The 26,314-nt window shown below is 42.7% G+C and overlaps 1 protein-coding gene across 1 annotated transcript in view; it reads right to left on the bottom strand.

Moving 5' to 3' along the window:
- Nucleotides 1-26,314, bottom strand: part of LOC134944978 (uncharacterized) — a 283,560-nt gene that overhangs the window by 90,691 nt on the left and 166,555 nt on the right. Inside the window, exon 8 of the transcript XR_010182005.1 lies at nucleotides 5,409-5,632. The gene's annotated coding sequence lies outside the window, so the exon portion shown is untranslated. The remainder of the gene's footprint in view (nucleotides 1-5,408; nucleotides 5,633-26,314) is intronic.

Genomic DNA, 26,314 nt, shown 5'->3' with positions numbered 1-26,314 from the left:
TGCCACCCCATTTTCCCTCCCACACAGAGACTGAGGACGGAGACACTCTCCAATGCCGGAGTGAAAATGGCAAGGACACACGGCTCCTTATATGGAATCCAAAACCCGCAAGAATCCGACAGCGGGATGATGACATTTTACCTCGTTCTGGTTTCCGAGTCAGGTGGGAAAACCTGAGCCTGACTCGGATCCGGGCTCAGGCAGTGAAGTTCGGGGGGTTTGGTTCTCAGGGAACCTAACCCACTCATCTCTAGTGAGAAGGTGTAGTGTACTTAAACTTGAAGATGGGCACAATGAAAATAGTCTTATTGCAGTAAGATTTCCGCACGGGCATAGCAAATACCACTGACTCATCACAAAATCTTGTGAACCATATGGACATTTGGACAGTAGCCAGGCCGGCAACAGAAATGTTGGGGCCCGGTACAACAGAAATCTTGCGGGTCCCCCCCCAGACCAAATCCATGTGGACCAAATGCCCCTTGACCTCCTAGAGAGCTGATATGATATCACTTTAGTTAAGTTGCTGATTATATTTGTGGTCCAGTCTCCAGAGGATGAAAATGAGTGACATAATTTTGAAGGTGTGCCAAAAAGAAAACCCACTGCAGCGCACACCTTTACCATCAACAGCCACCGCTAATCAAGACCTGGCTCCGAGAGTCCCGAGTCCCTGCTGCAACAAGCTGCCAGCATGCCTGAGTGTCTGCACGCTGGCCTGGCACTCTGTCTAGCTGCAGTCCGCTCCTCACAGAGCAGACACAGGGGACTGGCTGCCGGAGCCCCAGACAGCTGAGCTGGGGCTGGTCTGGGGGCTCACCACTGGGGTACCACCAAAATTTCCTTTTACTACATAGCAGGTGGGCTGCAGCTGGTGCGATACAGTGATGCTGCAATCTGTATAATTATTTAAATCTGGATCCATGCCATGCTGCTGCTGGACCTTTGGGCCCCTCACAGCCTCGAGGCCCAGGACAGGTGTCCCCTTTGACCCCCCTTGTCACCGGGCCTGACAGTAGCTTGCCTTTGTGATGCAGGCACCCACTAAGAAGGGATTTTTCAAAATTGCACCCACATAGGGGTTAAGAGGGGTGAGATGATTATTGGAAATTCCCCCCTCACAGAGGAGATACATGGTTCCGGCGATACCAAGTCACGGAGGGGGGAGCACACAATGCTCTGTTCCTGGAAAGCTTGATAGTCAGCAACTGCTTATCTGCTGTGTGAAGGGTACCAACAGCTGTCACAGTGACCTTAATTGTTGTTCAAAAATCTTTACCTTTTTACCTCAAAGGAGGAGCCCTAAGGAGAGCGAGAAGCTACACAAAGAGACCTAGGGCCCCTTGAAATAGAGTCAGCCTGCAAACCTTACATATTTAACATACAGCAGCCGCAGCTTGGCCAGCATTTTGACTGCATCAATCCAGGGAAGCCCAGAGATGCGACCTGACAAAGATTGGCATTATTCTTTAAATTCCGTAGCGAAGCACGGACATTCAGCTAGTAGCCTATAAAATCACCAAAGAGAGGTTCTGATATAACAAACATTTAAAAATGTATGAAACACAATTATATACCATAAACTGAATAGGGGTCTATTCATGATGCTTGAATTGACATCAGTGACAGTTTATTATCCAACTGTAGCATAGCCAACCAACTGGACTTACACTCTGGGATTCAGAATTACAAACCACTGATCGTGTGCGGAATCTTGGCATTGTCCTGGATGGTGTCTTGACACTTAAACATCAGATATCAGCCACAATCAAATCCTCATTCTTTCACCTGAGGAACATTGCCAGAATCAAGCACTTAATTCCCTCAGATGATCTGGCAAAAGTCATACATGCATTTGTATCATCTTGATTAGACTACTGTAATGCCCTCTACCTTGGTCTACCAGCAAAAGAATTGCACCGCTTACAGCTGGTGCAAAACACAGCTGCCAGGCTGTTAACCAACCAGCCCGGCTCTAGCCACATAACATCCATACTCTACTCCCTTCACTGGCTGCCTGTAAGATGGCGAATCATCTTCAAGATTGGCTTACTGGGTTTCAAAGCACTACATGACCAGGGCCCAAGGTACCTGAAGCAGCTTCTGATTCCATACTGCCCCAAAATTTGACACTAATAGCTAATTATTAATATTTCCACCTATTTCTAACCACTTAACTGATTTTGCAGAGATTCCAATCCTACCCCATTGTTTAGTGCCTCCCCCCCCCCCCCATGTGTCATTGTATACTTGCCATTCTATTTTTTTTTTTTCAATATATTCCCCCTTCCTCCCCCGGTTAAACAAAAACATTTATATTTTTTAGCACATACACCTCCCTACCCACCGCCAGTGCCAAAACATTACCTCCCCATTTCTCTTCCCTCCCCTTCCCCATCATATCCTCACCCCCCCCCCCTTCCACACACACACACACACACACACACACACACACACACACACCTTATTGCAGTGCGCAGTGGAGCATGGGGCAGAATGGACCGATCCTTTATCCCCCCTGCTGCACCTGATCTCTGCACACGCAGAAATCAGAATAGTTGTGCTGAGGAGGGGAACTACAGTATGTTCCCCTGCTAGCACTTTTACTTTGAGTGCATGTATTTTCTACCTGGGCCTTTGTGACCTGCAGCATCTGGGCCTGTTGGCCTGCTGAGTAGCGGTCACATTCGCCAAAGCCCTCAGAATATCCTTAATACTAGTGTCTGAGTGTGTAGGAAATCAAAACTTGTTACACTGGTCAGAAGACCGACACCAATATCCCGACATCAATCACAATACCGGGTGTCAAAATCCCGACTGTTGGCATCCCAATCGTGAGTATGTTGGGGTCAGTTAGGGTTAGGCTGTGAGGGGTGGGATGTTAGGTTTAGGCACTAGAGGGAGGGTTAGGCTGCACACACCTGGGGGGGTGGGGGGTTCCGGTTAGGCTGAGGGGAGGGAGGGTTAGGCACTAAGGGGGAGGGTAAGGGTTAAAGTGCCTAGACGATATTATGAGAAATTTGTCCATTTCCGATGGATCGAAACTAAAAAAAAATCATAATAGTGCAGATCATTCAGTGTCTGTGAACAACAACGTTCACGATGCGCGGTCCTGCTGGTCATTGGTCAGAGCTTCTGATCTTACCTTCCCTGCTGCAGGGGGAGGGCTGTTTGCGGCGCAGGGGTAGTCGCAACAGGGTGGATCCAGATGGTGGCTGTAGCGATGGACGGCGGTGCATGCGCAGCAGGACATTGGGGTATTTTTTTACCGAAAATACCCCAATGATGCAGCAGAGAGGTATCGCAGGGACAGAGCTGTCTCACAGCTCTGTCCCTGCAAGTGATAATTAATACATTTATGCAATGTACTCAATTATCGCATTGCAAGTTTTGGCTGATATTATCACCTGTCATCCGCATCATCAGATGCAGATGGTGATAAATCGGCCCCTTAGTCTGTTTGCACAGTTGCATATACAGTATCTATGCAGTTGCAACAACCTTGTCCATTCACTTGTTCAAGTACAGTAGCTGTCATCACTTTTAGCACTCATTTGCACCACCAGCTCTATACCTGCTACAAGAGATCCATTTGAATACCCATTGTAGGATGCCAATGGAGTACTAGTGGCTTTTAGCTGTGATTTACTAACCAATTTCCTGTATTATTTTCATACCACTCATGATGAATGGATAAAGGAACATATGCCATGTAGCAGGACAGGATATCATTCACAACTACAGCATGTTCAGGGTCACAAACACCATGAATCCTCAGATGCCTGACACATATGGCAGGAATGCAGCCATGTGCTTTTACAGAGTCAAAAAATATATGAATCCAGTAAAAATGTCTTTTAGGATAAGCGGTGATACAAGGTAATATTGCTCATGGGTCTAAATTCTAAGAAGCACAAATCATCACCCTCAAGTGCATGACAAAGATTTAAAATTTATAGTTAAAGTCTCAAATTGACTTTGGTTTCTGTTTACAAAGAATTAACTATGTTTAATTAACCCCTTCGAAGGTTTCACCTTACACTTTTGTACTGTGTTGGTATCGACAGCAGTAATAAGAGACAGAGTTTTTGTATGGTTGTGTAAAGGAATAAGTATGTTTCACTTTTAGTTTAGAAAAAGGAAAACTCATTAATCACAACACTAAACGATAACGGGGCCCAATCAGCAGCTGATTGCCTCAATTCCCCATTTTGCCAATGATTGGCTCGGGGGATCGGAGAAATCCAACATGTTGAATTTCTGCCGGATCGGAACAGCAGAATGGGGATTCAGGGCTGTAAATGTATGGCCCGCATAAGACATTAATAGGTTTACACTCTTTCAGCACTAAGAGTTCAGTGCAAAATGTGCCTATTATTATTCTTTATTATAGTGATTACTATTAGATTACATTTGCAAGAATCAGTTATATATACTTTGTATGGGAGTCTGAGTTATGACTCCAATGCATTTTACAGGATCTTTCTATCGCTGTGACGGGTCTGGGACTCAGGGTCAACAACAAAAAGGTCGACACACCTTAGGTCGACGCCAATTGGTCGACACACCTTAGGTCGACATGGCCAAAGGTCGACATGGACAAAAGGTCGACAGGAACAAGGTCGACATGGAAAAAGGTTGACATGAGTTTTTTATGTTTTTTTGGTGTCGTTTTCTTCGTAGAGTGACCGGGAACCCCAGTTAGTGCATCGCGTCCCCTCGCATGGTGCCTCCGCTCCGCTTCGCTCGGCACAGATTACCGTTCCAATCGTAGTCCACGTGGATCGTTAAGTATGAAAAGGTTCGAAAAAACAAAAAAAACAAAAAACTCATGTCGACCTTTTTCCATGTCGACCTTGTTCCTGTCGACCTTTTGTCAATGTCGACCTTTTGTCCATGTCGACCTAAGGTGTGTCGACCAATTGGCGTCGACCTAAGGTGTGTTGACCTTTTTGTTGTCGACCTGGAGTCCGGATACCCGCTGTGACATTAAAGGAATTAATGATATATAGTTGGAAGTGAACAGCATCCACACTAATGCAGCTTTTGCTTTGAATGGTGTGTGTAATAATCAGTAGACACGCTATGGTCCACGGTCCCAGAACAAAACACCCCAATTGTCTAGAGGATGTCTAGTTTATAAATGTCTTGAGAGATTATGCCCATGCCCAATTATTCCTCTCTCTCTCTCTCTCTCTCTATATATATATATATATATATATATATATGGCGTGAAGAAAAGAGGCGGCACTCGAGCAGACTTCATGCAAACTGGTTAGTTGGTCAGTTTATTACCGACATGTTTCGGGGTTTACCCCCATCCTCAGGGCTTAAACAACCCAAACTGGACCACTGTAATTACATTTATACAATACACAGACAAACAATCATGACATGATCTTACTCACCTGCTCCACGGCGCCAGTCTGACCGTCCGGACACCGAGCAGCGCATCTCACGTCGCCATACCTCGATGTCATCAAGGCACGCCGCAGGTCCATCTCCATAGAGACTCCGGAAGACGCCCGCTCGTCAGTGCCCCTGTCTGTCAAGGGTCCTGGTGCGAGCACACGCTGCCGGCCCATGACGTCTTCCAGCGTTGCGTCGCAGGGCGGTAGCCTAGGCAACCTTTCTGCAATATAAACATCAAACAAAAAGAAACATAAAAAAGTGACATAATGACAATTAAAACATCTACACCGCGTCATACAGGTTAACTGGTATAATAATAACAGACAAAGTGTAAGCAGCAATTTACTAAATTCACTACATATTAATAGCACCAATAGTTTTATTTAATCCATCCTCATATTTATCTAAAGGGTCAAAAAGGCGACTAATCTAACCTAAATTACTGGCTGAAACTAATGGCGTGCCTAATCTACAACAAGCTATTACGGATCTACAAAAAACACTGAAGACCAAGGTTCTCGTTGAGACCTCGGGGAGATAAAGTTCCCAGTGTGTAAATCCACCTTGATTCCCCGCTGTAGAAGTGTTTTATCTCTATCATCCCCTCTCATTGTTTTGGGAACATGATCTATAAGAATGGCCCTAATACTAGCCACCCCATGTTTAAACTTGAAACAGTGTCGGGCAAAGGGTTGATCACTGTTACCCTTCTCAAATGCTTTTTTTATGGCACTACGATGCAAGGCCATACGTTCTCAAAACTGCTGTATGGTCTTGCCCACATAGGCAAGACCACATGGACAGGTCAATAGATATATTATGTATGTCGAAGTACAGGTGAGGCGACGTTTAATGGCCAACTTCTTCCCTGTTAATGGTTGATTGAACGTGTTCCCTGTCATCAGTGTATTACATGTAGCACATCCTAGGCACCTGAAACAGCTTTGCTTAGCACGCAAAAAGTGTGATTCTTGAATGGTAGTCATTTCAGTTACATCAAGTTTAACTAAATGATCCCCAATGTTTCTATATATGAGCATGACTATTGACTACACACAGGGTGTGGTATGGAAGATCAACCATGTTAAGGTTGACAGTCAATAGATCGAGACCAAATGGTTGTCATGCAGTAGGTTGACAGATGCAAAAGGTCAACAGGTGAAAGGTCGACAGGGCTTAAGGTTGAAATGTACAAAAGGTCAACAAAGTGGAAAGGTTGACACAAAAATGATCAACTCAAGTTTTTTCATTTTTTGGGGTCAAATCTTGTATATTGCATAATACATGACCACCATCAGTAAAAAAGTATACCCTCGCAGGCTCGCTTTGCTCACCACGCTTCAGGCAAGGTCATTCGCCACAGGACACTATTACCAGTCTATGTCCACGTGGACTGTAAATCAAGCAAATATTGAAATAACATGTGAAAATCAACCCAAAAATGTGTCAACCATTTGTGTGTCGACCATTATCATATCAGCCTTTTGAACCTTTCAACCTTTTGTATCGTCAACCTTAAGCACAGTTGACATTTCATCTGTCAACCTTTTGTAGCTGTTGGCCTAATGTATGTTGACCATATGGTGTCGACCTATTGACTGTCCCCCAATACACTGTTGAGCTAACATCTGGATACTCTGCACACCCAAGAGTGGTATATCTATCTAATAAAATAGCCCCTGTTGTGACAGAATAGAGTGAAATAGGTACAGAATAGTGGAAATTACTGTAGTTCAGAATAGGCTGTTTCATTTAAATTATATTTATTAAATCTATATATTTAATCAGCTAAGCAATTTTATTGTGAGAGCAACTACTCCGAAATGACAACACCGATTTTGGTCGTTCAGGTGTCATTCAAAAGGATGTGTGATATAGAAGTACAATAAGGTCACATAATTTTTCTAAGTGGTCAGGTTATTGAGGAATAATGCGTCATAGCCGTGACATTTTTCCATAGAAAAAGCATTGAGCGTTTTTTTTTCTTGCTCAATTTCAAGCAACGGTTGACTAGTAAACATTTGGCTCGATAACATTGTAAGTGAATAAAACAGTAGGAATTTTGCCTCCAGCACACGCCTGTTCTCAGTGCCCAATCTGTACCTCCCTCCTAGGGGCACCAGGCCACTGATGATTGGCACTCTGTGCCCATGTAAAGCCCTGATCAATAAGCCTTTCTGTTGAGCAGCTCCCCAAAATTTCTCCAACCATAAAAACAGTGCTCTGTACAAGCTGGATACAGTGTGGGGTGCAGTGGGAAATACAGTAAAATATTGATCGGGTTACAGTGCGGGTCAGATACAGTGCAGGTTACAGTGCAGTCTGGATACACTATGGGTTACAGTTCGGGACAAACACTGCGGGTCGCAGACAGTGCCAGTCGGAAACAGTGCAGGTTACAGTGCAGGATTAATACAGTATGAGTACGTGACACACATTGCGGGTCGTATACAGTGCAGCTCAGATACAGTATGGGGGGTGGCACAAGATCGAAGACATGCTCTATGGGGGTTTGACACATGAGGGAAGACACACTGTATAGGAGGGGGGGCACAACTGCTAACAAATTTGCTGCTGCGATCAACTCTGAATTACCCCCTTTGTTCCTTTAGACAGTATGGGAGGTACAGATGGATCCATGTTTATCTTGACCTTTAATGGGATTAACTGAGACTGGACTTTCGGACTTAATCCCCTGCTGTAATGACTTAATCCCCTGCTGTAATGACTTAATCCCCTGCTGTATTGTTCTCTGTATTGTATTGCAGCTGAGAACAATAGATGAAGGGTTTATGGTAATAAATCATGTTGTGCCTAGGCGCAGCAAACTAGCCAAGATAACCGTGGACCCATCTGTAGGACACATATTTATATTTTGCAGGGGGGCGCCGAGCACCCTAGTATCAGCCCTGGATCTGCCTAATGGGAAGGGGGGGGGGGGGGGGCAGGGGAAATGAGCTCTACCACCTCTCCAGGTGTGTTAGTGAGTTTTCTGTCATTATACCATGCTATTTTATAAAGAGAGAGAGAGAGATAGAGAGAGAGGGATAGAGAGAGAAAGAGGGATCTGATTTGCATATTAGGTAACTTTGAGTGTAATAGTTCCACATGCAATGTGTTTCAAGGTTCCTGTATAGTAACACAGCAGAAAAGTAATTGTAAAAGGAGGTTGTTCCAAGATAACACTGCACTGGCCTGCTCTGCAAATCCTCCTCTCTGGAGGTCCAATATAATCAGAAAAAAAGATAATATCCTTTTTTAATTTCTAAATTATCTTTTACAAACACCCCTATGGAGTTACTAACAACTTTTAATCTACAGCATCAATACATACGGGGTAAAATCATCAGATTTGTATCTGGCCCAAGGGATGCTCAAAGATACGTCTAAGCAGAAATAGTATACACCCTTAAAAGTCATGATTGACTTGCGTCTCCAAGCTGTTATGGTACTGATCCCCCTCTCCATACTAATGAAGGTACAACTATCATCTCAATCATCTCAAAACAGGTCTGAAAGTTGTATGCATGCTCACTGTAACAAACGTTACATGAGTCAGAATGTTTCCATGGCACAAATGGTCTCATGTCCAACTCTTAACAGATCTGAGGTCAGAAACCATTGATTATTATGTCTGCATGAGATGATTCTATTACTCATGTCAAAGCAGAATGTATTTCAATATTTCTAGTGTCATATTTCTAGTACCTGGTGTTCTTCCTGTATCCAGCTCTATTACAACATAGAAACTAATATAGACCTATATTCAGGATCAGCTAAAGGTGCCTCTTGCCTTTGGCAAAACACAAAACACACTTAACAGTCAATACATAAACTATATTTATTACGCATTTTACTATTATTTCACATCACATCACTTCCTCTTACTATTCAGTCACACAGTTGTACATTCCAAGCAGCTTAAAAATACAATGCTGGTATTATGACGGATAGCATATCCATGTAATGTACTGTATAAGTTCTAACAATATAATACACAATTATGGATAGGTTTTCCCTATATAATGCAACTTTTTTTCCTGAAATTTGACCTTCTGCATGAAAATGAGCTCAATTTCCCCCATATCCAGCATGGGAGGGAACAGGGTGCATTACCTAATTATTCTAAGTTTAAGCTGTCTGTGGATGAAAGCAGCCGCATAACGTAGGGACTGCCATCTGGATCAGCCTCACATCTCTGCATGCTTGCCACCATCACCCAGAGACCAGGTTTATTTCTCCCTTCAAGTTACTGGGCTCTTTGAACTTCTTCTTTCTTGTGTTTCATATTTGGCAGACTGTCAGTTCACCTGTGTACATAAATGATCTACTGTATTCTTCCCTTGTGTTGTGCAGGATGCTTCACACAGACATTTGCCATCGTAACAGACTCATTGATGAAAATAGTGGGTATTATGGGGGTAATTCAGACCTGATCGTTGCTGTGCATTTTCTTTTGCACAGCGGGCGATTAGGCACAAACTGCGCATGCGTATGCACCGCAAAGCACAGGTGCGTCACATGGGTACAAAGCAGATCGCCGCTCAGCAATGGGTTTGTGGACAGATCTGTTTGCATGGTGATTGCAAGGAGATTAACCGGAAGAAGGCGTTTGTAGGTGTCAACTGACCGTTTTCAGGGAGTGTCTGGAAAAATGCAGCCATGTCCATGCGTTTGCAGGGAGAGTTCCTGACGTCAATTCCGGTCTCAGAAAGGCTGATGTGATCGCAGCGGCTGAGTAAGTCCTGGGCTGCGCAGAGACTGCACAAAATCTGTTTGTACAGCTCTGCTACACATGCGTTCGCACACTTGCACAGCTAAAATATCCTCCCCCTGTAGGTAGCAAATATCTGATCACAGCAGTACAAAAATCGCTTGCTATCGATCAGGTCTGAATTAGGCCCCATGTGCGTACAGAGCGTCATCTCCGAAAAAGCTGTCAGCGCATTCACGGATAAGGCTAATATACAGTGAGGTTAACACAAAAAAGTTCATGTATTAAATATACATTTGCTAAGAAATATATACAGCGGGAATCACATTTTTTGAGTGGCAGCGGAGAAACCAGAAAGTACAGTAGCAATGGGTTACGTTGGGGGCAGCCAGTAGCTACTTTGGAGTAGTGAGGGTTTGGAAACTATCAGGAATGCAGGGAATTTTTATCAAAACCCTAACTACATTCTTAGAATGGAATATCTAGTGGTCACGTACCACAACTTTAGAGACCCCAAGCTCCTGGCTTAATAACAGCATTATTATTACATCATTCCAGCAGTATTAACTTGAAAATAGCTTTAGAATGTAATGGTCCTTCGTTGATTCTTTATCAATTACTATTCAAGGCATCTTGTACATTGGATCATAGAAGGTACATAAAAGGTAATTCAGTTCAGTTCATTTATGAAAAGTGTTTTGTAGGTAACAGTGGGCCTTATTCAGCAATGATTGCAATGCTGCGAAAACACAGATCGGCTGATGCGATTGCAGCCTTGCAATCACATCACAATGCTGCGAAAACACAGATCGGCTGATTATAGCAGCATTGTGAATGCACATGTGCTAGGTCAAAAATGCGATTGCACCCCGGGAGGATGCAGTCTCATTTTGTATGACAGTGGCTGGGGGCTTTGTTGCAGTGGCGTGGTCCAGACATGGAGGCATGTCCGGACCTTTTTTAGGGGCGGTCACGTGACGTCACGCGCACCCACTGTAAGGTGTAAAATGGCAGCAATGCGCCTTCATACACTGCGTATGCAGGGGGCTGCTGATGTGCCCTGTGCCTTTAAATGCAATTGCAACGCGGGGTGGATCTACTCATGCTGTGCGGTCTTGCCCTGTGCTTTTTTCAGTAGCAGATTCTGCTATTTAGTAGAATCTGCTACTGAACCTGAATTAGGTCCAGTGTTATGTATATATACACACCCAACGTCCAGATTAAGGAAAATTATATATGTAATGAATTATATGTGAGATTGAGGCCCAAGATGAAAATACCTGGGAAGGTGGTAGTCTGGAACAAATTAAAAAGGTACAGCGTAATGCCATCACACTGCTTCCTGATTCGAGTCAGTGACGCACAATGGTGAGCCAGTAGCCAAATCAGATCGTGCCACAGAAGAAGAGATCTGCAAAGATCACATACAGTATCTAACCAGCTACCATCATACTAACCTATTCTCCATGAAGTATTGGGAGACGCCTCACCCGCATATATTGCCCACCTGAATGCTCTGTGTACCCCAGGACCTCCCACCTGGCTGCTCCCACCTGGTAGGGGAAGCCAGAATATTGACAAGCATGGCTTACATAAATGAACTCAAATAACAGAATTAGACACTACTGAACCCCTTCACAGAGTGTGAAAGAATTAATTGGTGACAACTAAAAGTATGTCCAAAGTTAACTGTTTCCCAACTCTGATACTCATGGTCTAAGATGGCAATCATTCTGTTACTTGTGCTCTGTGAGATCATTATTTATTCCCCCCAGTAATCAGTGTTTGGTCATTGATTCTTATTTGAAGTTTCAACAAATATGTTTTTTTATTATTTGATTCCGGCCTGTATATAACTTCCTTCATTAGGTAAATGTAATGGATAATTCATTTTGGAATATTTTCCAAGTGATTGGGTTGATTACTAAATTACACTAGATTACTTTTCTGTTTCTATAAATAATATATCTTTTTATTCTATTTTTCCAAGGTCTTCAAAGTCTTTGTATACTAAAATCATGTTATGTTTTTATATTAATCTTTGAGAAGTTTTCCTTGTTTTTGACAACTCACTTTGTTATATAGGTTGAAAGAAAGAGAGGGGGCAGTAGAGAGAGAAGGAGAAAGAGAGAGAGAGTAAATGGCAATTCACATATAAAGAAAATTTGGGTGCCAAAGAAATAAAAAATTAGATTTCAAAAAAGACTGTAAATATAACTCTTTAGCATGCCAGCATAGCAGCAAAATTCAGTGTACCTCAAGCCCTTTATGCCGCAACTTTTCCTTAAACTCTTTCTCTCTCTTTCTCTCTATCTATCTATCTATCTATCTATCTATCTATCTATCTATCTATCTATCTATCTATCTATCTATCTAATATATATATATATATATGTATGTATATATATATATATACTGTATATATACTGTGTGTATATATATATATATATATATATATATATACAATTTCCAAAGGTCGACACTCACTTCTGTCCCACATGTATAGCTTGCCACGGTGCTGCGTCGAAAGAAAGCATGTAGGTACACCCAAAGACGGCACTCACTGGTCTCACAAAGAAATACTGGACACGGTCCTCTTATCAATGTTTCGGGTTTATTTCAACCCGTCATCAGGATACACATAACAATTCAAAAGTGACATAGACATACCTTAAATACCCCTCCATGCTGCCAAACAAGCGTGCCAAACTCAAATCCCAGCTGTCTAATCAATGTAGCATACCCTCCCCGGAAGTCGTAACACGTAAACACTCGCGACGGGTTGCCTTAGTAACCCGTCAACTCCTCCGGGCCGTCAGCGGTGACACGCACCAATAGCGGTGCGTGCCAGCCGTCGCTTCACTAATGACAGGTAATAAACTGTGCCGCATCCCTCTCACGGAGCTCAACAGCCGCCGTAGCAGTTGCCATAGCAACCTACCATAACTAATCCCAGAGGCCAAACGTAGCGTCTGGTCTCCATGGCTACCCGTTTGGCAACACAGACTTCACAATACCACCACATACCTATACCAAGACCATAAAAAACACATAAATAAGCAATAAAAACACACAGATAAATGTGCTTGTGCATAAGGAAATACACTAATGCATACTTTGTAAGTACAATTGTAGAAATTCAGCGATGACACTAAACCTGTTTACATATATGGTTGCATAAATTACTATACTAAATACACCATATATCAAAACCTAATACATGAATCAAATCCTATGGATAGAACCACAAAATTACCAATACATATTGTAAGTGAGGTGATCATTAAGGCCTCTTGGTTTAACAGTATCCAACAACTGTATCCATTTCGCCTCAATCTGCAAAAGCCTCCTGTGCCGATCACCACCTCTCGGGCTCTCCGGCACATGGTCAATAATAATGTACCTGAGGCTAGATAAGGAATGATTATTCTCAAAAAAAAAATTTTGCAGATTGAGGCGAAATGGATACAGTTGTTGGATACTGTTAAACCAAGAGGCCTTAATGATCACCTCACTTACAATATGTATTGGTAATTTTGTGGTTTTATCCATAGGATTTGATTAATGTATTAGGTTTTGATATATGGTGTATTTAGTATAGTAATTTATGCAACCATATATGTAAACAGGTTTAGTGTCATCGCTGAATTTTTACAATTGTACTTACAAAGTATGCATTAGTGTATTTCCTTATGCACAAGCACGTTTATCTGTGTGTTTTTATTGCTTATTTATGTGTTTTTTATGGTCTTGGCATAGGTATGTGGTGGTATTGTGAAGTCTGTGTTGCCAAACGGGTAGCCATGGAGACCAGACGCTACGTTTGGCCTCTGGGATTAGTTATGGTAGGTTGCTATGGCAACTGCTACGGCGGCTGTTGAGCTCCGTGAGAGGGATGCGGCACAGTTTATTACCTGTCATTAGTGAAGCGACGGCTGGCACGCACCGCTATTGGTGCGTGTCACCGCTGACGGCCCGGAGGAGTTGACGGGTTGCTAAGGCAACCCGTCGCGAGTGTTTACGTGTTACGACTTCCGGGGAGGGTGTGCTCCATTGATTAGACAGCTGGGATTTGAGTTTGGCGCGCTTCTTTGGCAGCATGGAGGGGTATTTAAGGTATGTCTATGTCACTTTTGAATTGTTATGTGTATCCTGATGATGGGTTGAAATAAACCCGAAACGTTGATAAGAGGACCGTGTCCAGTATTTCTTTGTGAGACCAGTGAGTGCCGTCTTTGGGTGTACCTATATATATATATATATATAAAACACCAATCAAAACTTTGGACACACCTTCTCATTCAATGGTTATTATTCATTCTAATTATTTTCTACATTGTAGATTAATACTAAAGACATCATAACTATAAAAGAACATGCATGGAATTATGTTGTAAACAAAAAAGTGTTAAACAAATCAAAATATGTTTTATAATTTAGATTCCTCAAATTAGCCCCCTTTTAATTTGATGACAGCTTTGCACACTCTTGGCATTCTTTCAATCAGCTTCATGAAGTAGTATCCTGGAATGGTTTTGAATTAACAGGTGTGCCTTGTCAAGAGTCAATCTGTGGAATTGCAGTACTTGCCTTTTTAATGTGTTTGAAACCATCAGTTGTGTTGTGCAGAGGTAGGGTTAGTACACAGTGGACACCCCTATTTGGCTACTGTTGGAATCCATATTATGGCACGAACCACTCAACTCAGCAAAGAGAAACGACAGTCCATCATTAATTTAAGAAATGAAGGTCAGTCGATATGGAAAATTTCAAGAACTTTGAATGTATCCTCAAGTGCAGTTGCAACAACTATCAAACGCTATGATAAAACTGGCTCTCATGTGGATCACCCCAGGAAAGGAAGACCAAGAGTAACCTCTGCTGCAGAGGATAAGTTCATTAGAGTTACCAGCCTCAGAAACCGCTACTTAACAGCACCTCAGATTAGAGCCCACATAAATTCTTCACAGAGTTCAAGTAGCAGACAAATCTCAACACCAAGTGTTCAGAGGAGACTGCGTGAATCAGGCCTTCATGTTTGAATTGCTGCGAAGAAGCCACTACTCAGGATGAACATCAAGAAGAAGAGAAATGTTTGGGCCAAAAAACACAAGGAAGGGACATTAGACCAGTGGAAATCTGTAGTTTGATCTGATGAGTCCAAATTTGAGATTTTTCGTTCCAACCGCCGCGTCTTTGTGAGACGCAGAGAAGGTGAGTGGATGGTTTCTGCATGTGTGGTTTCCACTATGAAGCATGGAGGAGGAGGTATGATGGTGTGGGGGTGCTTTGCTGGTTACACTGTTGGTGATTTATTCAAAATTCAAGGCACACTTAACCAGCATGGCTATCACAGCATTCTGCAGTGCCTTGCCATCCCATCTGGTTTGCGCTTACTGGGACCATCATTTGTTTTTCAACAAGACAATGACCCCAAACAAACCTCCAGGTTATGTAAGGGCTACTTGATCAAGAAGGAAAGGATGGAGTGCTGCGTCAGATGACCTGGCCTCCACAATCATCCGACCTAAACCCAATTGAGATGGTTTGATTTGAGTTGGACCGCAGAGTGAAGGAAAAGCAGCCAACAAGTGCTCAGCACCTCTGGGAACTCCTTTAAGACTGTTGGAAAACCATTCCGGTAGACTACCTCATGAAGCTGATAGAGAGAATGCCAAGAGTGTGCAAAGCTGTCATCAAAGCAAAATAGGGGTACTTTGAGGAATCTAAAATATAAAACATATTTTGATTTGTTTAACACTTTTTTGTCTACAACATAATTCCATATGTGTTCTTTCATAGTTTTGATGTCTTTAGTATTAATCTACAATGTAGAAAATAATTAAAATAAATAAAAACCATTGAATGAGAAGGTGTGTCCAAACTTTTGACTGGTACTGTATGTTACAAATATATATCACATATCACACCTTGAAGTATCCAGAAAAGGCATGCAGCAGGAGACCAGCACACCACTATAAAATGAGAAGGCCAAAAGTATTTATAATGACATCCAAAAAGCCAGCGAATTAAAAATTGACCATAATGATAATGTCGATATTATCTTAAACCATAAAGCTATACCTTTAAACACACCTTTACCATGGAGCCGCTGCGGCCGCTAGACTTAATATGCACTCTACGTACTTTGTACGCTATTTGCGTACAGAGTCCCGTACCGTGTACGGACTTAGCGTACAAACGCCGCGCTGGGGGTACAAAGTACACACAGCGCACACACACTCTTGATATACTTTAAACCTTATTCAGTTAGGTAATGTAATACGCTTTAAACCCTAGCAGGGAAAAGAGGACGCAACACCGATTTGTAGTTAAACACTGGGCTCCGACACCTCAGCGTATATATCTGGAAGGGGATAACAATACAATTTATACACTACAATACAACAGAGTAAATGGCTACTGTCAATGCACATACGTGAGAATATTCGCATGCGCTTCCTGGTCCAGTCCTCCGCTAATCAGGTAGATAGCGTTAAGAGTCTTCTGACCGGCCAGTCAGCAACAGGCTTTTTATACACTACTTCCAAAAGCAATACAATGGATACTGTAATCCCTTTGTCCATTGGACACAGGGATGCATCTTTACATTACAGGAGAGTTCATAAGATGATTTGAAAAGGTGGGCGATGTCTTTCTCAACTGCTCTTGTGGGTGGTCTCCTCTGGATTCCCGCCGCATACATAATATACAGTAAATACAGTTTATATCTATATTCTACTTCTGCACATAACTATACGCAGGAACATGCGATCTTCCTCTAACCAACACCGGAATGTTACCCTTAAAATACCCTACAGCTGGATACCAGACACCACCTTATAACCTTAGTCTGTCCCTTCCTATCATGCAAAGGCGAATCCCTTAGTCCTGGAATCATTTAAACTGTTGATACTTGCTGATGTGGTGCAGGGGGGCTATGTGTACAATGTGCACTATTTGGATTAAATATGTAATGTTTTGATACCCTCTATGCGCTCACAAACTCCACCATAAATACCCATACCACGCGCAGGACCGCGGGAGCGACCATACGCATATTGCGGATATGTGCACGCACGGCGGAACAAGTGCACGCGCAGCGGGCATGTGTGTGTGGTTAGTACGTGATGTGTGTACTGGAATATTTTTCGACTTTGACAATAATTATCGGCATCACAGGCTGGAGATATGTGTTAAGACATTCATCATAGCTCCCGGCCTGCCCCACAGTCATTTCGTTTTTTATTCCACCTTTATTAAGGGTCAGCAACAGGGTCATGGATGTGCATTGCTGCCATCAGAAATTGTTACGAATAGCACTTACAAAATACTTTAGGCAGGTCCCCCCTGGGAGGTGGAGCTGTGGATGATGTGGGTGGAGCTACAGTGGGAGTTAAGCATAAACTGGTGCTTAAACCAGTAAAAAAAAAACTGTTAAAGTGTGGGCTGTGGAGGTTGGTTTTATTATAATATGTCAAGCTCATATGTGCTCTTGCCCCAGCCTCCTCCCACTCACACCTATAAGTACCCTAGCGCTGCCTCAGTCACCTCACTATGATACATAAATGCACTCAATGCAGCTCCACTCCCACTCACACCTATAAGTGCCCTAGCCCTGCCTCACTCACCTCACTATGATACATAAATGCCCTCAATGCAGCTCCACTCCCACTCACACCTATAAGTGCCCTAGCCCAGCCTCACTCACCTCACTATGATACATAAATGCCCTCAAGGCAGCTCCACTCCCACTCACACCTATAAGTACCCTAGCCCTGCCTCAGTCACCGGCTCTGTGGATATGCCTAAGGCTCACTGATGCACGTTGGCTAGTATAGGCTAGCCTGTATACTACTATCCCACAGAAGAGCTATTGTAGCCCAAATTGCTTAAAAAGTTAATGCTAGCTATGAAAGAAAAGTGTTAGAACACACAGAACATTGCAGCTTGCTGCATACAGTGCTGTGTAGTCACAAACTGGTCATGATAACCCCCAGAGTCGGCCATAGGCATAGGCAAACTAGGCAATTGCCTAGGGCATTTGATATGCCTAGGGGCATCAGCAGCTTCTGCTGATTAAAATGATATGCGGCATGCCTATATTCTGTGTGTAGCATTTCATATGCAGATACAGCCATAGTCTCACACAGTATATAGGCATGCTGCATATCATTTTAATCAGTAGAAGCAGCTTGTGCATCCTAGCCACATAGCAATGCAAATAAGATGCATTTTCATTACACAAAGGTGCCAGATGTTAGCATTGAGGCAATATTTATGAGGACACATCTGTATCCAAGCAGAGGCAGAGGTCACAGTGTTAGTGGCAGTGTGATTGCTGTGTGCATGTGAGTGGGTTGGTTGTGCTGTCGTGTTCAGAATATGTGTAAGGAGCATTATGTGTGTCATATAAAAATGCATTATTAATGTGCAACATATGTGTAAGGGGCACTATGCGTGTCATTATGTGTATAAGGGCATCAATAATGTGCGGCATATGTGTAAAAGGGTACTACTTTATGTGTATTATTATGTGTATGGGGCAGTAATAATGTGCAGCAAATGTGTAGGGGGCACTATGTGTGTCATTATGTGTATAAGGGCATTAATAAAGTGTGGCTTATGTGTAAGGGACATTATGTGTAAAAGGGCATTAATAAAGGTTGTCATAATGTGTAAGGCGCATTATGTTTATAAGGACATATGTGTAAGGGGCATTACTGTGTGGAATTATGTGTATAAATGCATTACTAATATGTGGCATTATGTGTATAAGGTGCTCTACTACAGTATGTGGCGTTGCATATAGAAAGGGCACTACTGTGTTGTCTAATGTAAAATAAAGAGCAATAGGGTGTGATGTAATGTGAATAAGGGTCTCTACTGTGATTAGTAACGTTTATAAGGTAAAGTGATACTACTGTGGGATTTATGAACACTATCGCATGATCAAATGTGAATGAAGTTGCAGTACTGTGTGGTGTAATTGGAATTGGGGTTACTATTGTGCGACCATGCCCCTTGCCAGCAAAAACACACCCCTTTTCGGGCTGTGCGCCAAATGTGCAAACTGTTCCTATTTAAAATATAGCGGGTACAAACACCAAAATAAGGACTGCTATGGGTGAGGGGTGATGGTGCTGGGAAAGAGGTGGAAGGTCAGAGGCGGAACCAGCGGTGGTGCTAGGGGGCACCAGCCAAAATCTTGCCTAGGGCATCATATTGGTTAGGGCTGGCTCTGATGACCCCTGTCCACAACTGACAGCACCTACAGTGGGCATGTGAGCTTCAGAACTGGGCTAGGGAGCAATGGAAGGATGTGGCCTTGTCTGTTAAATCACAGTTTCTTTTATATCATGTGATCCCTGAGTGCATTTGTGTCATTTACCTGGGGAAGACATGGTACTAGGATGCACTATGGGAAGAAAGTAAGCCGGCAAAGGCAAGGTGATGCTCTGGGCAATGTTCTGCTGAAAAACCTTTAGTAATGCACAAGTAGCTCACTGGGCATGTAATACACCACACTGAGCTGAGAAGAACCCGGGTTATTGCTGGGGCAATCCGGCGCGACCCATGCTTCAGCTCCGTGTGAAAGGGTCAAGCTGGGACCCAGTTCAGTGTAAAAGACGGACCTGGGTCATGCTTAACAGGCTGCTGATTGGCGGCTCAAGACACTTGGAAATGATGTAATCTCCAAGCATCCTGTGTGAGTGGCGATAACGCAGGTCCCAGTGGTGGTGTGAGAAATTAAAGTGTAATGAAATCCCCAGCCCATTTTTAGTATCCCGGGTCAGGCAGAGTGTAAAAGAGGTATTATGAGGTGTGTTAATGAGAGTCTATGTACACAGACGCCAGTGTCTAAGGACACACCACTCAGTATTAATGCATGTACAATATAGATTTAAAAAGTTGGCTTACACACTGTCGAAGTCAGAAAAATGTCTCTATGCACGTTGCCATATTTGCACCTCATTCATGTCCGCGCTGTGCGGGCGTACGCTCTCCCGTACGTACACATACTCACAGCCGCGGGCACCCGCAGGCGCACGGTATGCGTATTTACGGTAGAGTTTACGTAGTCGTAGCGTGCGACTCATTCATTACATATTTTCACAATTAATGTAGTTTATAGATTATGGTCCCTTTGATAGATTCTGAAAGTTTGGTTAATATAGAATGTCCCTGAACGGAGGAATCCCTCTTTGTATTGTGCGAAGGGCCTAACAGGAGTCAGACAGTGGTGTTTGGTACCTATCGGAAGAGTATTTAAATAGTAATATTCCGGTGTTGGTTTGGAGCAGATTAATTGCTCGTGCGAATAGTTATGGACATAAGAAGTTATGTCCATTTATTTATTATTATTTGTCCTTACTTAGTCATGCATCTGAACAGTTGGAGACAGGCATCAGTAGGTCTCAAATGTCTCTTTGACCTCAGAGATCCCCCAAACAATAGTTTGCATGTTAAGAGGGCCTCATATCTATACATGCATAAGGTAAACACAGGAATAGTAATTGAAGATCAATTGTACTCCAAATCAGTATCTTTCCCGCAGACGGAGTACAATAGTCTTTAATTACACTGAGCTTTTGAGACTCAATGAGGAAGGCCAACACCTGTGTTTACAAATGGGGCTGGATTTGTATACAGGAGAATGAGGGCTGAGATGTCATTGTCTCAACTGAAAGTGGACATCATGAATATAAAACAAAGCCCAGAGACAGGATTCTGTTTTGTATTCGCCAAACAATAGCTTCTCACTAGACAGGAATGTGTTGGTCATCACCCATTGTGTTACATAACCAAGGCCACTGATGCAGCTGGCTCACATGCTGGGAGGGACACACACTTCCGGTGGTTGACACACCCCCACAGCTGGAATGCAGGTATGATATACCCACTGGAGATCACGGGGCTGACTCTCTCACTCAGAACTAAGCTAGCATCAAGCAGCATGGCGGCTACATCCCCAGGACAGAATTCCTTCCCAAAGGCTAAGTATAGAATCACATGGCTATAGAAGGAAATATAGACATATTGCTTTCTGGTTTAAATAGGATATTGTAACTTGGCTGGGATGATTGTTGGGTGTTTGTGTTGGTGCCCTGTGGAATCTGTGATGGTAGCTGGGATCTTGTTAATCATAAATACCACCATGCAGTACTTTTGAATATGTGCTGGTAGCAATGGCAGGCTGATACTTGTGAGTACCTGGTGGTCTGGTCTTGTGATAACTCATATGCTCTGGTTATAGAGATACTGTGTTTGCTTGAAATTGTGAAAGGTGATTTAGATTGTTTGGAATTGTAAAATCAGAACATATGCATTGTTTTGAGGCTTGGACATTTTCGAATCAATTGGAGTTTTTCCCAAAATGGAGTCTAGCTTCTGCCCCATGCGGCATTGTAGGGACGATTGTGTAGCTGGGTGTTGTGTATATAGGGACAGGCAGCATAGGTAAGCTCAAGTACTTTCTAAACAAAGATTCTCAGCATTTATTAAACTGCGCAGCGATTGTTCCTCACATGTGTAAGCTTCGCTGCAACCATATTGTCTTTTAATGTTATTGTGAGCCAATTTCTCTCATCTCTCTCCGTCTCTCTCTCTCTCTCTCTCTCTCTCTCTCTCCTCTTTTCTCTTATATCTCTCATAGTATTATAGTATTGTACTGTATTGCATTTAGGTCAGTGTAGTATTGTCTTTTTGTATTTATTGTTTAGATCTGTGGTTAGGAAGTCTCTGTTATATTGTAGTGTATCATTTGTACTGTTACCCCCTTTTTACAAGTATATTAGATATAATACAGTTAATAGGCCTTGGAACCTAAACCAGTATCTGTGTATTTTCTATAGTGTTAAGTGTTCACTTGAGCGTCGGTGACGCTCAAGCAGCTTTGTAGATAGTCAGGTTACACAAGGTTGCACTTACACCCTGTACTCACGTTAAGGTATTCTGTGTATTTCATTGGTATAAGGTTTTAACATAAAGGTATAGTGTTGTAAGCGTCTGCATCGCTGGTGACCTCCTCGTGGTCTCGAGCGTAAGCTACGCTACAGCGAATCATTCCCCTAGACATAACCAATAACGTGTCCTGTGATCACTGGGCCGCGAGCGAACGTGACGCTTGAGCGTCTCGCCTACGGCTGAGCGATCGCTACGCAGATAGCGTACCATCACGGTACTTCTTAAGTAAACAGCGTACAGTGTTCTTAGCTTCATAAAGGGTTGTTTATACGACAAAGGAATTTAGTATTGTCAATTGCGGGCTCGTCCTATACTTCTCACATCTGCACTAGGTAGATCAGCAGACATTATCCCCCAGCAAAGGGTGGGAGATTGTCTCATAGTGCTGGCGGGATAAGCGTCTGCTTCGCTTAGATAAAGAGTGCTGAAGGAACCCGGTAACCGGAAGTAAGAACAAAACGCTTGTGTCTTTTTAAAACTGTTTATTTTTCTTTTGTCTTGCGTACGCATACATACCTGCATTTCTTTTCACTTGTGTATTTCATTTTCGTATATCACTATTCCTGTTTGCCAATTTTATAGTTGATAGAAAGTGCTAAAAGAGATTTGCTGTTATTTTATAGTAGAGGTAATAGTTAAAGTATAGAACAACACACGGTTTGTCTGAGATACAAGGCAGTCAGTGTGGATTGCGGTAGATGATCAGGGATCATTTGCATTGATAAAAATATATTGTGTTACGGTGGATCTTTGCATTGCGTACACGTGTCGCTAACAAAGACTAGCGTACGCAATCCAAAAGGCAGACGCACGCAGCGTTCATTACGCAACGTAGCATCCGGTTACGCCCACGTAGCTCAAGTTGTGATAAAGTGAAGTAACGCAAAGGCGATAATTAACGCACAGCGGTAGATAACGCGACGCGGTAAATAACGCAAATCTATTTTTGGAAAATCTGAAATTTAGTTTAACAGATCCTGCTCCTAATTGGTAACACTGTTGGGCTAAAGACAAATTTCTGCGCAGAAATAGATATAGAAACAAAGTGTACATGTGTTGAGTGAGTGTGTTTTGTATACAAAAGTTTATATAACTTTAAGGTGGAACCAAAAGGAAAGCCGGGTACTCGTCAAGGGACATACGTGTAAGTGACATATACGGTGGCTAGGGAGGCATCCCTGGTTAAATAATATTTGAGCATTAGAGTATAGCGGACCATAAGGTAACAAGACCAGGAGGTCATAAGGAACAAGACCAGGAGGTCATAAGGTAACAAGACCAGGAGGTCATAAGGTAACAAGACCAGGAGGTCGTAAGGTAAAAGGTCCGCTATAAAAGTTCAGTGGCACAACGCCTGGGGTGTTGGTGCAGAACCCATATAGGCCATACAAGCTCTGGCTGAAGGAATCGCAGCCGGAAACATAGATTCCATTGATCTTTCAGTACATGACAAGTAGTGCTCGTATACTGAACGATTGGACCGCACGTAATTGTGTGCAGTAGTTAGTAATCTGACCTAATACCATTAGAGTAAAGTGGTCACAAACGCTATTTGTACATTCTGACGTGATTTGTGTAATTTTTTATTTTTGGAAGGGAAGTTCGCTGGTCACTCAGGAACTATCTAACAACCCCAACTTTACTGGAAAGAGTAAGTGTCCTGCGGGTAACCCTCATATGTTCCAGTAAATAAAGGTTCACAGGGGCCCTAGGTTGGGTACAGCAGCTCTGGCTACAGTGATTGCAGCACAGGCCAACGTGGGCGAGAAGTAAGTGGGGTACTTGATAAACCACCACCGCCGGCCTGCCCAAGGACATCTTGGTTTGTTTGTAAGGGTTCGCTGAAAGCCTTGATATTCAAGGAGGAATAAGCAACGCCTGCAGATTATGGGGGCCATTTGTTCAGGTAGGGGGCGATCAACCCTGGTTCAAGTTGATTCTGTGAACCGACCAGTTGGGTCGGCACGATATGTAATGTGTGAAAAATACGGTAGTCACACAGAGGTTTTATGTGATGAATGGGAGAGAATGACTGTACAAGACAGGGACAAATTCCCAAGAATAGGTAGCTTTAGTCCAGTAGTGTTACAAAATTTAAGGAGGAGGATAAGTCTCATTGAACCAACGAAGAGACAAAATAAACATTATGAATATTTACAGTTATGGCAACAGGAAAGTGAATTACAAAAAGAGTCTATTGACTTTTCTGACTCTTATCTTGAGGGGAGAGACATGGCAGCAGGAGAGGAGTTGATTGCGGAGAGAAAAGCACAAAAGTGGAACAATAAAAATGCTCTTAGCAACTGTAGTATAGATAATAAGAATAAGTGTAATGAATGTAACAATGATTATTGTAATACTGTTGAATGTACAACTATTAACCCATGCAAGTCGCACCCCATGTTAAACTTTCCTCAGGAATACAAACAAGAAAAGTGAGCCCAGAACGATGTCGGCACCTCTTCCAGAAGCCATCCTACAAGACATCCAGGTGGACACGACCAAATTGGTAAAGGCAATAATCAAACCCCCTAACGGAGGGTCAGGTGAGGTCGTGTCCACAGGTACGTACAATGTTTTATATCACGCACAAACAAATGTACCCCATATTGTAAGACCAAAACAAGGTGATGTGATTGAGTTTAGTCCTGTCAGGGTGATCACAGTCCCCAATGGGAAGACTGACGATCAGGGAACCATTCCCGTCAAGGACAGTGCAATGCGCCATCCCTGGTCCCGGACAGAATTGAGATCAATCATGTCTGGTTACCCAGATCCTAGGAAAGATCTAACTGTATGATCAAAGATTCACAGAAGGTATATCAACTCCCTAGACAACGACATAATCATGGTATCCAAGGAATCAGGTAGGTACAGGGAAAGCGGTTGATGGTGATGAGCATCCAAACGTTTGAGGAGGCATCAAATCAGCCAAGACCCCATTTCACTGACACTTGGAGGAAGCCCAGGGTTTGTTATCATTGTAGAAGAGAAGGGCATTATGCCAGTAACTGTAATAACCCACATAAAGTTAGACCCCCTAGACATGAAAATGAGCATGAATATGACACACCAAATTACAAGCAGGGATCATATAGGAAGAATTTTGGGCCACACCCATAATATATAGTCAGGAAAGGTGATCATTAGAACTGATGGTAAGCCTGAGGTAACGGTTAGTAAATTGGGAGGTCATTCACTGAAGACACAGGAATGACCAGGTTAAACGTTGTAAATGTATTTGTGAAAAATGTTTTTTTCTTTCTCTCTCTATCCCCATCTCTGACGATTATTGGTAAGAATTCAAACATTGCATATTCGCTTGGTCCTTGCAGAAGTCTACCAAACCCCAGCATGACCTATCCACCACAATGTATTCTGGCCAGATACAGACAGTGGAATAATGCAAGTGCTGGTGGGGAGGGACTGCTCAAGGAGACCAGTAGATACATAGATATGACAGCCTAATAAGTCTGACAATGTTTTTCTAATGCTAACAATGTTTTCTTACAATGTTTAAAAATGCTTTGTTTCTCTTTTCTTATTGATGGTTATTGTCGAGTTATGTAATGTATATATGCACATGAATTGTTCTCTATCTCTTTTGTTTTTTTATTTTCTCTCTCTCCTCACTCATGTTTCCATGATTTAAAGATGGTATGTCACCCCTAAGTGTTAACCAATGGTAATGCCAGATTTTTGCTCCTTACAGAAAGATCGTCGGTTAGGAAGGAATATTGCATCACCAGAATGATCGTTTTTGAAGACTGAGAGACAACACCTTTGAGAGGACAGCAGAACAAGAAGAACAACAAGACGAGAGAACTTATTATCGTAACGAGTTCTCTCCCCCTCAAACTGATTTTCTTATACCCCATTTACAAATTTCTTCTTTTCTCCTCCTGTAAGATGGACTTGCCCCAAGAGACTGTGATATGGATTTTTCCCGTTAACCATGATGTTGACCAGAGCAGTCTGTTTCGGTGAGAGTACCAGTGAGGTCGAGAAAGGATCCAGAAAGGTCCTGATGACTGAGACGGAGGTGTAAATTTCCAATAGCAACCCAATCACCAAGCAAAGGCGAGTACCGGGCACGATCTAACAACCATGTTATTTGTAAACAACTGTGAAGGAATGTTAGTTCAAAAAGAAAGTTGTATCTGTAGGCTCTGTAACAAAGAAATGCCAATCCAGTTTTAATATCCATATGGACCGGCATCC

Source organism: Pseudophryne corroboree, chromosome 7 (assembly GCF_028390025.1).
Source record: "Pseudophryne corroboree isolate aPseCor3 chromosome 7, aPseCor3.hap2, whole genome shotgun sequence".
Lineage (NCBI taxonomy): Eukaryota > Metazoa > Chordata > Amphibia > Anura > Myobatrachidae > Pseudophryne > Pseudophryne corroboree.
This window is presented reverse-complemented; position numbering and strand designations above follow the sequence as displayed.